This window comes from Anomalospiza imberbis, chromosome 12 (assembly GCF_031753505.1).
Source record: "Anomalospiza imberbis isolate Cuckoo-Finch-1a 21T00152 chromosome 12, ASM3175350v1, whole genome shotgun sequence".
Taxonomy (NCBI): domain Eukaryota; kingdom Metazoa; phylum Chordata; class Aves; order Passeriformes; family Viduidae; genus Anomalospiza; species Anomalospiza imberbis.
The window spans coordinates 1,111,930-1,125,303 of NC_089692.1; the positions used below are offsets into that span (position 1 = coordinate 1,111,930).

At 42.8% G+C, this 13,374-nt stretch overlaps 1 long non-coding RNA gene across 1 annotated transcript in view; it reads right to left on the minus strand.

Moving 5' to 3' along the window:
* The window catches only part of LOC137480947 (uncharacterized), a 28,536-nt gene extending 24,274 nt beyond the window's left edge, over positions 1 to 4,262 (minus strand). Inside the window, exon 1 of the long non-coding RNA XR_011003199.1 lies at positions 3,606 to 4,262. This is a non-coding gene — a long non-coding RNA (uncharacterized lncRNA). The remainder of the gene's footprint in view (positions 1 to 3,605) is intronic.
* Positions 4,263 to 13,374: the final 9,112 nt, after the last annotated feature.

Below are 13,374 nucleotides of genomic sequence, written 5' to 3' on the forward strand. Positions count from 1 at the left end.
TAACAGCTCATGGATAAGAAGGAAGGTCTCCTCTTTAAATGTCACAGCTCATGATGTGATTTGGTCAGAGCTACAGATATGAATATATACACACATATTTGTATATATACCTCATCTATGAGCCAGAGACGTTTAAACTGATTGTCCAACAGAAAAGTCATCGGTTCCAGCCAGAGTAATGCTCCTTGGAGAGCTGAGAAAGTGCCACTGACCATTTATCCTTTATCCTTTATTTCAGGTGTCAGGGCTGCCACTCACACCCATCATAGCCGGGAGGGAAGGAGAGGCAGAGAAGATTAAAAAAAAAAAAAAAAAAAAAAGGAAAAATGAAATAGGAAAAATGAAGAAGGATAAAAATAGAATAAAGAAAAGAAATGGGAAGTGTAACAACTTCACTGCAGGTGTGAATTGCTGTTCCTCAGTGTTACATCTCAGTAAACAGAATAAATGCTTGGTGGTGTGTGACTGCTTTCCAATCAGTGAGAGCAACGTGCTGTGACTGATAATGGATCATCCCTCAGCCTTCCTTTCCACGGGGAAAACCATGGCAGTGGTGATGGCAGTGCTGGACTGAGAGCAGGGTGGCTGCTCCATGGGTGAGTCAGAAACTCTCATCTCATGAGTAAAACCATCACTGCAGCTTAGGCTGGGTTTCACACGTGGTCTGATGTGTTTGTAAAGAATACTCCAGCCATTAATTAACCTTTCCCATCCCCTTCCAAGGGACAAGTTCTGCCTTCAGCTTTCCCCACAGCCTCACTCAGGCTCTCACTTCTGCCTCAATAAAATCTTTTAGCAGCAGCAGAGTGTTCCCTGACAACTAGGCTAGAGAACCACAGCTGATGGTGTCTGCAGCTGCTCTTTACCCTCAGCTCATGCTTCTGAAAAAAACCAGATGAAACTTGCACAAGAACTGACATGCTCAAAAAAGCATAATATGCACTAACAGTATAAACCACCAGCTGCAATAACAAAGATATTGTAGAGGGCTTGAGTCCACCACAGATGGGTTTTGCTGACAATATTTTTTTTATTTCTCATAGTGGCAAATTTACATTTCCTAGAGGAAGGCCATTTCTTTTACTATGAAGATCTTCATCACATCCTACAATGGTTAATGCCAGCTCAGGTTGCCAAAAGGTGACAGGAATTTACAAAAAAAGAAAATAAGTTTGTGTATTTGATTCCTGCAGGATTCAGACACTCAAACAGGGATCAAAGGAGGCAGATGTAATTTTACCTGAATATTAAACAGTTTCTGAGCTGTGCCATCCCTCACCGTGTCTGCCCTGCTCAGAAAGCCCTCACCTCAGTTTTTAAACCACTGAGGGCAGCAATTTAATTTCTTCTCTTACAGATAGAAATTCCAGTTGCTGCAGAGTTGAGTGATATTGAATCAATGTCAAGTGCTCAAGTTCTTTCTCATACATCAGCATGACAATTGAAAGAAATGGAAATTTCCTTCTTGTGATCTCACCAAATCCTGATCTTGTTTGAGGGCTGCAAGAGCCAATTTTGTAATTTTACTGTTGACTTTTAAGTCTTTCCTAGAGACAACATAGCAGAGCCATTGCCCTCATCCTACAGAAAAGCTGGCAGTCAGAGATCTGCTGGGGTAGCTGGGTACTCCCACCTGCTGACCAATGTTGTCCTGCTCTCCTTTTATGCCTGCCTGTTTTGTTTCTGTGTCTGTAAGTCAGACACAGGATACAGGGGAGAGCAAATGCAATTTTTCCATCATGGCAAGTTACTGCCTCAGGTTGCCACCTTAGAGAACTAAATTGGATGTAAATAATGTCACTTAATGTACCAAATAACATTTATATGCCATAAAATCCTCCCTTCAGATACTAACTGCCTACTCTCTTTTATAGGCTAACACTCAGCAATTAAGGCACTGAACATCTGGGCTTCCAATCACTCAGTAATCATTAAAATCAAAGCAAAGATCCCCTGAATGCCTCCGTGGGTCAGAGTGGGGAAGAGAAGCCCAAAGCAAAATATCTGTGCCACATACAGAAGGGCACACTCTGGAAACAGCTGATGCCTCTTATTCAACATTTACTAAAGCAGGGGAGGAAGCTGAGCATCCTGATGATTCATGTGGATAAATAACCTGGTGTGATGCAAAGGTTTGCACATCTTTATTACAATAAAACAGCACCTGGTGCCCTTTTGTTGCCATCTGCATACTCAGAATAATTTGGTCAGTGTTATTGTCTTGGAAGATAGCCAGGGAGTCAAATTATTTACTGGATGTGGGTGCAGGCAGGAATTGCAAGCAGGTTTTTGAAGTCGGCTAACAAAACTTTCCCACATGTTGTCCCAGCTGAGCTCACTGGGAATGGAAGGGAATGAAGGGAATGGAAGGGAATGAAGGGAATGAAGGGAGTGGAAGGGAATGGAAGGGAATGAAGGGAATGGAAGGGAATGAAGGGAATGAAGGGAGTGGAAGGGAATGGAAGGGAATGAAGGGAATGGAAGGGAATGAAGGGAATGAAGGGAGTGGAAGGGAATGGAAGGGAATGAAGGGAATGAAGGGAATGGGAGGGAGGGGAAGGGAATGGAAGGGAGTGGAAGGGAATGGAAGGGAGTGGAAGGCTCCATATACCTGTGGAGCTTCCTTAAAACTGCTCCTTGGGGTACCTCTCCTACCCAGACTTCCCACAGCAGAGAGAGGATGCTGCAGTCATCATTTGTCCCTCACAACTCCACCCTCTGTTGGCAGCACATCTGTCCCAAAAGGTTTTGCATGTTCATGCTTCAGATTCCAATTCATTTAATGAAGAAATAAATAACATATACTAACTAAAGCAATAATTTTTCTGAAGTGTTGCTGCACTTCTGTTCACAGACCTTTACCAGGAAGGGCTGTTTAAAAGGAAGATAAAGAAATAGCAGCAGATTGAGTGGAGGACCCGCACTACTCCAAATGTTCATGGAAAGTTCTCCAACACTTTAATGCTGGGAGCAAGCTGGGTAGAACTGAGGGAATTAAATTTCACACCAAGGAGCTGCTCATACTAAACAATTCTTCTTCAGGAATTGTGAAAGACAAACTTCCTTCTTATAAATGATTTTCAATCACTTGTTTTCTCAGGTTCTGGTGTTAATCTAATATGGAGGGCCTTTGGCACCTGGAATTCCACCTGTATGGACAAGACAGATGGAGTTCAGATAGTTCTGTTTCTTCTCAGCTGTCAGAAGCTGTGAGCATTCAGACACAACCTCAGAAAGCACCACCCACGGGTGGTGGGACCATCCTGCCCCTCTCCCCTGTGATTGCTGTTCCATGGAATGCGCCTTTCAGCAATTTACAGGATTTTAATCAAGGGCTAAATGGTGGGAAGAGCCCATGAAATGTTAAAACCAAGATATTTCATTGGATTTACAAGTATTAGATCCATTAGGTGGAGAAAAATGAGGAAATGCACAGAGGAGGTGTGTCGAGTCTGGGATCTGGCAGCTCTGGTGTTCCCCCTTTTTGGTGTTCCCCCTTTTGGCCTATAAATAAATTGGAGAGCTGTGGAGCAACTCTGACCCCTTCCCAATCCAGTGCAAGTCAGACATTCACAGACATTACAGGGTCTGTAAAATTGACTTACTTTTTCTTCCCTAAACACTATTTTTAATGAATTACTGCTCCATCTGCTTCAAAGTGCATTGACCTGAAACACGAAATACAAGTGAGGAGCCCAGCAGCAATGTTTCATGTTCATATAAAAAACAGTGGAGTGAGGCTATTTTGGAATATAGAAAACCAAAAATCATAATTTGGGTTTCCTTCCAGTGCTCTCCTAGCAATCACTTCATAATAAGAGGTGCATTTTTATATTCCAAATCTAGTTCTGTAGTCCAAAATTTAGTGCTGCCTTATCCCCTGAAGTATTTGAACATAAAAGAGATCTAATATGAATATTAGCCTCTCTGAATAAAATATAAACAGCATTAGATTTTTTTTTAAATTGCTGAAAATCCTATTGAAGAGGAAAGAACATTTAAGTAGCTGTCTCTCATAACACAATGTAATTCTAGAAATTTGGGGGAATCAGAAATAAGCTTCTAGTGAATGTTTCCCATAACTGTGAGCCTTCCTTTACTAATGCAAAAGGTTATTTACAGCAAATGTAAATGGAAACAGAAGAAGACATAACAATGGAATTCTTGGATATCCTGGGGATAGTTTGCTTACACTGAATTATTTTAATGCTCCAATAGGAAGCAAGAAAGGAAGGAAGAAAAAGAGAAATGCTTCTTTGATATGAAAGCATGGCTCCACTGCCCAGATTAAGAATGCAACTGAGCAAACTACAGTCAGCACCAGCGTGAGCAGGTATTTATTTACTCCAACTGAGGACTGGGACAATAAATAATGCACGGAAAAGGCTTGGATACTGGTGGACTAGTCAAATTTCATAGACTTTTTCTTTTTTATTTCTATTTCTAAAAAATACAGGATGGAAACAAAAGGACCACAGTCTTTGTTGCCATCATGTTCTGCACAGGAATCTTGTCTCTCTTCCAGCAGCTCCACAGGAATTACATGGAAAGATGCTCAGATCTCTGCTCTTCCTTGTTTGTTTCCATGAGCACAGACACTGCTGGGGAAATCTGCCAAAGATGGAGTCAAATTTCCTCTTTTTTTTGTTTCCTTGTTTTTTGTTTGGTTTTTGTTTGTTGTTTTGTTTGGTTTGGTTGGGGTTTTTTGGTTTTGTTTGCTTGTTTGTTTTGGGTTTGATTTTTGGTTTTGTTTTGTTTTGTTTTCCCCTCTGAATCGAGGGACACTCTCAGGCAATGCTCCCTGTCCAGCCCAGGTAAATCCCACTGCCAATCCCACTGTGTGCAGGTTTCCAGTACTGCACTCGTCCTGCCCTGCACAGAGCCACAGGTGCTTGGAAATTAAATTCTCTGACCCACATTAAGGTAAATTTACAAAGTGGGATTCCCACAACACCAAAGCATGTGGTTTAGACAACCCGAGTCTGTAAACAATCATAAACTCTAAGGTGAAATAAATGCACCCAGGGAGGAGTCTCCAAGTGGAGCAGGTTCAGGATTGCTCAGGAAACACTGCCAGGTGCCCCAGCAATGTTCAGTGGCTGCACCTTGGCCAGTCAGGTGCAGAACAGAGCCCAGCTTGGCTCACCTGGGCTGGAGTGGGATGTCTGGATTCAAGGTTTAGATTAGCCAAAAAAAAAAAAAAAGTGAGATTTACTTTGAAACTGGAAAGGGTGAATTTATAAATCTGTCTCAAAATCCCCCCATTTATTTGTCACATATCAGGTTTTGTGCCCTAGATATTCTTCAAGGTGTTTTGTTTGTACCGTATTTTTCAAAATAACCTTTGGAAAATCAATGTGGTTTTATGTTTTCATATGAACAACAGTGGCATTTGCTATTTTTTTCCTGTGGTCACTGACACCTGAAGGTTAACGTCACCAAATTTTGTCACTCAGTTTATTGACAGGTCTGGCATGTCAGAATTAAAAGCTTGGATGATTCACTGATGACGAACATTATCAGAAGCAGCCCTGTGTAATAGGAGGGAGCACTTTTTATTCCCATAACCATGACCATGACCACTGCCTGTAGGATGAAGCTGAAGGGAGAATATGAATGAAGACTTTCAAATATAGTTTTATATGAAAAAGTGTTTGTGTCTTGAAAGCATAAGGTATGTCCAATGACACAGGAAGTGATGTCTAAAGATTTTTTTTAAATTTATTTTTCGTATATTTGTAACCTTGTAGACTGTTAATACATGGTTATAACTTCTAATACTTTTCCTGCCCTCTCTCATAGTTTAACAAACCCTTACTAAAACATTCTTGAAATTCTGTTTAGCCTTGCCTTCAGTCTAGCAAGAACACCTTGTTTTGCACCATACATCATAGACATAACAAAGCATAGGGCTAAAGGATCAGGGGGGAGGGCTCCAATGGGGCAGAACCCAGAGGAAATCACCTAAGTAACTGCTCTTGTAACTGGACAATATTTGATAGAGAAACTACTCAACTAACCTTATAAAAATTGCAGAAATACTGTGCCACGTGTGCATATTGCCATATTGTCCACCATGAAGGCTTTCAGCTAAAAACTTCCTTTCATATTATCATTTTAACAGTGTTTGGAAAGGTTTAGTTCTTTATTCCAGGCAACAGAAGCACTTCTCAAACCTCACTGTACCTAATGCTGGCTCTGGAAACCAAACTGACATTTTCAGACCACACTGAACCGATATTCTGAGCCCTGCTATCAGCAAGGTCTCTGGCTTCAACAAGAATTGCTAAGGGGATTTTGACAGAGCAGGCCCAGGAATCATCAGAGAGTGATTTGCTCCTGAAAGTAAAGATAAATATTAAATATATAATCAGCTCAGCTTTACCTGTGTGAGCAGAAGATGCAAATGTGTAATTTGCATCCAAACCCATCAGCACCCACCACCCACTCCCAAGCAGCAGCAGCACCGTGGGGTTTGCCACTTCAGCTGATAATACAGTTAATAAACACGACTTACACTAGAGAACAATGAATCTCTGCTGTCGTGCTAATTAAAAAGCCAATATTACATTACTTCCTCAAGGGCTCATTTTATAATTTTTAGGATTATAGCACATTGATTAATTTATACAAGTTTTTAATCCCTCAGTATTTAATGAAGTCTAGGAACTTGGGAACATGTGCATAATTCAGATTTGTATAATTTTATTACATGGGAGAAAAGTTAGATTGGTCATGTGCTACTTCATGTAGAAAAGTGTCTGAGCTCACCAGTTCAACCATCATCCTATTAACCATTTGCAACAAAAATATTTGAGCCTAAATTAATTCTGGGTTTATTAGATTATTTGTCAGCTTGCTAAGGACTCCAGCAAGCATGGCTTGTCTTCTGTGCTTGACAACTGCCTTTTAATTAGCTGCTGTGGAACAACTGAGCACAGTGGGAAACTAATATCTGCTCGAGTTGTCTTCCACAGCATTTAGAGTGCCTCAGAACGATGCTGTCGTTACCCTGCACAGCCTCAGTTCCCCATCCTGGGAGGTAAAAATGCCTGGCTGCAAGGAGAGCTCCAAAAATGCTTTGCAGATAAACCCTACAGCAAAATCAACTGTTGAGGAGAAAATATCCTACAAAGATAAAGTGCTGAACTGCATTTTAGGCTGGTTTCTGGTTCATTTTTACAGCCTCAAAAATGCAGCTCAGTCATTTATTAAACCCACCCACAAATCGAAGGCCTAAAAACAAAAGAATTTTCTTTTAAGTCTTCTGCACACAATGCAAATATCTCAAAAGCTAAGGTTTCAGGAAATATAATCCTGAGTATCAACCCCAGCCATCTTATACTTCACTGGGGGGGAACAAAACAAACAAACAAACCCAAAAGGAAACACAGGCACTGAATTTTGAAGCTGTGTTTAACCAGACCTTATTGTAGGTCAGGGACAGACCCAACTCGGGGCATTAATCAAAAGAGGCAGAACATTTTTGGATGCTCAGGGCTTGTTTCCTGGTGGAGTGATGGCTAAAGGGAAACGCCCTGAAGCCCCAGCTCTCTGCAAAGCGTAGATACAAAGGAAGGAGATGGATTATTCAGAGCACTGAAGATTATTACAGAGATGGGGGCACAGTTCTATTTAACAGCACTTCCAGAGTCTGCAAATATTTCACTTGGGAGGCTCCAAGTTGTGAGGCATTAAAAAAACAAAGGAAAAAGAGTAAACTTGCAGTCACAAGTACAAGCTGAGCCTGACCAGTGAATCTGCTTAAAGAGAAGATTTATGAACCATCCCTCAATGACATACTGCAAAAAATGTTTCCTTTGGGTTTCCTTTTTTTTTTTTTTTTGGTCATCTGTTGGTTTCACAGACCAGCCTTTTCAATTTTTTCTTTCTCTTTAGTTTTGATTTATCAGATTAAGATGATAATAAGGAATTTTAAAAAAAGACACATGCATATTGGTTAAGTAACAATTAGAACTGAGAAGCACATTGATCTGTACTCTGAGTTTGGTATTTGCATTCTGCATCACCTCCCTTTTCTTTGGCAGCACTCACCACTCCCTTCACAGGGCTGTACCCACCTGAACATGGCATTGCCAAGGTGGGCACAGGCAGAGACATTTGCTGGTGCATTGATGTTTTCCAAACAGGAAAAGGGAGGCAGCAGGATATAAACTTCTCCTTTCCCTGCACACACCCAGCTACACAGTGTTGTTACTCAGGGGAGCACCTCCAGTGAGGCAGGAGTAGTTCCTGTGCTGGTAAAGGTGGGGAGGTGTCTCTACTGGGTGATAAAAGCTATACCTAATAACTAACTGGAGCTAACAGACTATTTAAAGAAATTTCTTTTTTTTACCCTGTTTTAGAAAAATCTAACACTGATAGCAATACTAAAAATTAGACTTTGGTGTCAAAAAGTACTCAGCCATAAAATGTTTATCCCCTCTCCAGAGGAAACACCTCGAGCTGATGAAATATCTGGGTTTATTCCCATGCACAGTGCAGTGCGGGGTAGGGAGGTGATTACTCAGCAGGGAGAAGTGTCTCTGGGAAGGCTGTGGGAAGAAAAGGCCCTTATTTATTGCAGCTGCCCACAATTATAATAATTTTCTAAATGTTTCTGAAACTTGCACTGGGCTGTCACGTTTCCCAGATAGCAGAAGATGATTAGCAGTATGAATAAGAACCATGTTTTTGGTTGACAGTGAGTCATGTTTTTTATTTGCTCAGTGTAGAGAAAATAATAATTTTGGGCTCGATGTCTTGAGGAGCCTAGACATAGCACAGGTAACAAGGCTTCCCTGGAACAGCTTTTAATTGCTTTTTGGTCATTTAAACTCACAATATCTATAGGGTAAAAAGTAAATCCTTTGTAATTTTCTCTCATTCTGCATTTTCCAAATGCAAAGTTAAATGAAAATAAATATTTCTCAAAAATAATTCTTTGAAAGACAGAATAAGCAGAAATGATACCTGAGGAATGCCATAGAACCTTTCATCACCCACCCACACTCACAGGGAGGAATCTCCTGCCAGGAGGGGACAGCCGGGGGGTCGGGCTGTGCTCCCAGGGAACAGGGACAGGAGGAGAGGGAACGGCCTCAGGCTGGGCCAGGGCAGGCTCAGGGTGGACACCAGGAGGAATTTCCCCATGGAAAGGGTGCTCAGGGATTGGAACTGCCCAGGGAGGTTTGGAGTGCCCATCCCTGGAGGTGTCCCAGGAAGGGCTGCAGGTGGCACTCAGTGCCCTGGGCTGGGGACAGGGTGGGCATTGGGCACAGCTGGGACTCCAGGGGCTGGGAGGGCTTTTCCAGCCTCAGGGATTCTAGGATTCTGTTTCTAGGGTGCAACTTATCAAATCAAATAAGAGTATCTCCTTGTAAACTGCACAAGCTCTCTCTGATTGAAACATTATGCAGTATCACTCTTTAGTTTCCCATGAAAATAACAGAGATACTTTTGTAGTGCTGCTTCTGTGGCACCTTGAGCATCCCCAGAACTCCCTGTTGCCACTAATTATCCTCCTTGTGCTGCTCCTTGCTGTCCAGTCCCTCCCAGTTCCCCCCAGATGCTCAGCACAGGCTCTGCTTCCCTGTGGGATCCCGTAGGGAACGAGCTGCTCCCAGCCCACCCTGACCAGATAACCCCTCTCCTGGGCACACGGGACTGTCAGCAGCTGCCAAGGTCTTGGCTTGAGCCTCCCCTGGACTAAAACACCATTCCAAGGCAGTGACACCGGCTCTGACGTGCAGCCAGCCCTGCCCAGGCACTCCCTGCCACACGACTCTGCCTTGGTTGCTTCTGGCTTTCTCCACTTTAATTGCTCTGACTGACATTTTCCATTCCAGGCTGATATCTGCCTCAGGCTTCTCTTAAATTTCAGCAAGAAATATTCAACTTTTTTTAGAGAGTAGTTTATGTGGAAAATACACTGTTCTTACCATGGCAAATTTTGCCATTTTATTGAGACTCTGGTACCCTCTGCTTCACAGCAGATGCCTGACGTTTTACATAAGTTAATTTAGGGAGAAGCTGGAAATGTTATCCAAATGCAGACAACTTTGGAGTTTGTGGAGAATCACAGATAAAATTCTTCAAGAAGAGGGAATTGCTAATGCTGCAAATTGAAGCATTCAGAAGGCAGGAGTGGCAGAACTAAGGATAAGCAGCAGCTTTCCCCTGCACATAGACATTGTGATTACACATCATCCACCCTTGTATTTCATAATTCAGAAGCCCAGGTGTCTGAATTAAGGTTGCACATCTTGCATTTCCCAAGTTCCCAGGCCTTTGTGTTAGTTGTTTTTTTTTGGCAAACTCTTTTAAACACTGGCTGATTTTGTTTTGTAGTTTGCAATAAAAATAGAGCCGTATGCCACCTTTACTTACTTCAAAACACAAATCTAGGATTCACTACCTAAACTCTGTTGAAAACACATAAAGGTTTCATGCTAAAAAAAAACCCTAAAGCAGACACTTGATCAAACAAGGCATTGTTGGGGTGGATTGCCTGGGAGGGCTTGTACAGCTGAGTTTAGTAACATCAGGGATCCTGTCTGGGAGCTGTGTTCAGCAGGAGGATCTCTAAATGATTTATGAACAGCTGAATCAATAAGCAACCACTGGTGTTGAAAATGTCTTTTGAAGTGAGGTATCCCAGTCTGCTTTTACAGTGTCTGCCTGGAGTCCAAAATAAGGAAACAGGTTGAAGATTAATATCTCAAAAGGCTCTGGAGGAGCAGGATTTCCTAAGGAAATCTTTCCTAGTCATTTAACCACTATTGCCCCTCGGACAAAGGTTCTGTTGTGAGAAAATTGAAGTGCCATGATAAAGCCATGGGATTTTGGTAGCTCTGGAATGCAGGAGTATCCAGTCTGCAGCTGGGAAGTGCTGGTTATGTTGGCACAGATACAATCATGGAATCACAGAATGGTTTTGGTTGGAGGGACCTTAAAGCCCATCCAGTGCCACCCCTGCCATGGCAGGGACACCTTCCACTGTCCCAGGCTGTTCCAACCCCAATTTCCAACCTGGCCTTGGACACTGCCAGGGATGGGAAACATCTGCCAGGGCCTCTCCACCCTCACTAGGGAGAATTTCTTCCCAACATCTAACCTGAATTTCCCCTCTTTCAGTTGGAACCCAGATGCAAATAGGATTACTGTCAGGAAGAGGAAATACCAGTGTTTTGAAGAGTTGAGATTTTACATCATGCCCTATTTTTCGCTTAGATTCTGGATGAGGAATGTCCAACAAAAGACCCACAAAAATATTAGAACACCAAGAAAACTTACTTTGCTCTTTCCCATTTAGAAATGTCACAGATGGTGGCACGGAACTCCAGGGGCTCTTTGGCTGTCCTTGAGATACAGGAGCAGGCTGAGAACATTGTCCCCAGAGCGAAGGACTCCCCACACTCACAGTGGTGCAACAAAGCTCTCAGCAAACTGGGGGAAGTCCAAGGCTTTGGAGCTTGTTGGTGAAGAGAAGAAATCTGATGTTTCTAACTTCAGTGAGGGGCCCAAGATCTGCTGGGTTCACTGTCACAAACATGAAGAAAAGGCTCTTCAGCTTGCAAGATTGTTAATATGAAACTGGAGTCAGACTCCCAGGCTTCTGAGCTACTAGCCTGAGGACTAAGAGCCTCTGTCAAACATTATCATGATTTTATCCCTTAACTGTAAGTTCTGAGAAAGGGAACAGCAAGATCTAGCACTGCACACCTCTATCCAGAGCAACCAAAGTCAGAAATTTGGAGTCTTGATGTTCTGCTAAGAGCACTCATAAAACTTGCTACCAGAAGTTGTATCATTCCACCATCAAGAGTGACAGAATGGCAGCCTCACAGAACTAGCAAATCTGTCATGTAGTCATGAGTTTAACCAATAAACTGTGACAGACATCCTTACAACCATTTTATGAGTAAAAACTTGCCGAGTGAAACGCCTTGACCCCACCATGATAATTCTGTTCAAAGCCAGAAGAAGTGCCAGGTATGGGAACGGACTGACCTTCACTGACTATCAGCTTCACAGATTAAAGATTCCCTCTGAATTCTTTTTTTAAGGGGGAGATAACACCAGACATCTGGCTGAATTTTAACATTTCTTAGGAGAGACTTGACAAGACAACAGATTCACAGTTAATGAATTCAAAGCTCCATGAATATAGAACAGCTCCAGCTCTGCGAGGATGAGTGTTACCTCCAGAGAGCTCAACTACAGAGCAAGGATGCTTTATTTTGTCAGGAAGGCTACCCAGCTATGTCACCAGAAAGAATCAGCTGATTTCCTTTGGGATCACCAGTGCTTCAGAAAAGCCCTGCCTAGTTAGGATAAAACACACCAAAAACATAAGCAAGCAACATAAGGCTGATTATCTTCCCTTTCGATGAAGTTTCCAATTCCTCATGACATGTCAGTGATGAATACAGAGTCTTTAAAAGACCCTGTGGCAAGAATGAAAGCACTCAGAGGATAAGAGAAAAGGGAAGCTCATCATAACTTGCAGAGAGAAAAAAGCTGGCACACCAAGAAAGGTCTTTGACTCGATGTCTGATCAAACAATTCCAAATGGCAGATGGATCCCTGAAAACAGGAGTTCTGTGCTGCCAGCAAGTGCTTTTGCACTAGGACCTGGAAACAACAGAAAATAAACCAGAAGAGCTCAAAATGTCATGGATAATGTAGGCACACGTTGTAATTAGGCTGCATGAACGTTACCATAAATATTCCCTCTGGTCTTTGAAGCCATTTGCTGAGGCCACACTGACTCACCTTGCCACCAGCACTCTGCAGACTGGCACAAATATTTGTGGGAAGCAATTTAAAGCCATGGAAACAAAATCCCATCTGCCTGAGCGTGTTCCCTGCATTGTCCCCAGAGGCAGGCACTGTAAATGACCAGTGCAACCATGCCCAGTGTGACACAGACACCTCCTCCTGGGCCTCTGCCACAGGCACAGTGGGCACAACCCAGTCACTGCTGGTGCCCAGGCTAGGGCCAGAGCCTGCAGGGCATTGCTGCACAAAACATCCCTGGACAACGAATTTGGAACAAGTGCAGGAAATTCACTGATGTGGCAAACAGGGATTTCGGTGACTTTGTGACAAAAGTGACGATACCATTCATAGCATGGCAGAGTTTAGGACACCAGATGGAGCAGCATTCTCCATCCCTCCTTTCAAAACAAAGAAAATGGCAAGGGGAGCACCTGGAACACTGCTGAATGTCTTCCTTTCAGCTGTGAAGGCAGGGGCTGCCACCCTGTCTGTCTCCTCTGGACAGCAATGGGGTGCGCAGGGAGCAAAGGGAGAACCAGACAGAGATGTCCTGTCCCCAAAGGTTTCAGCTACTCTGTGTGCACACATCCC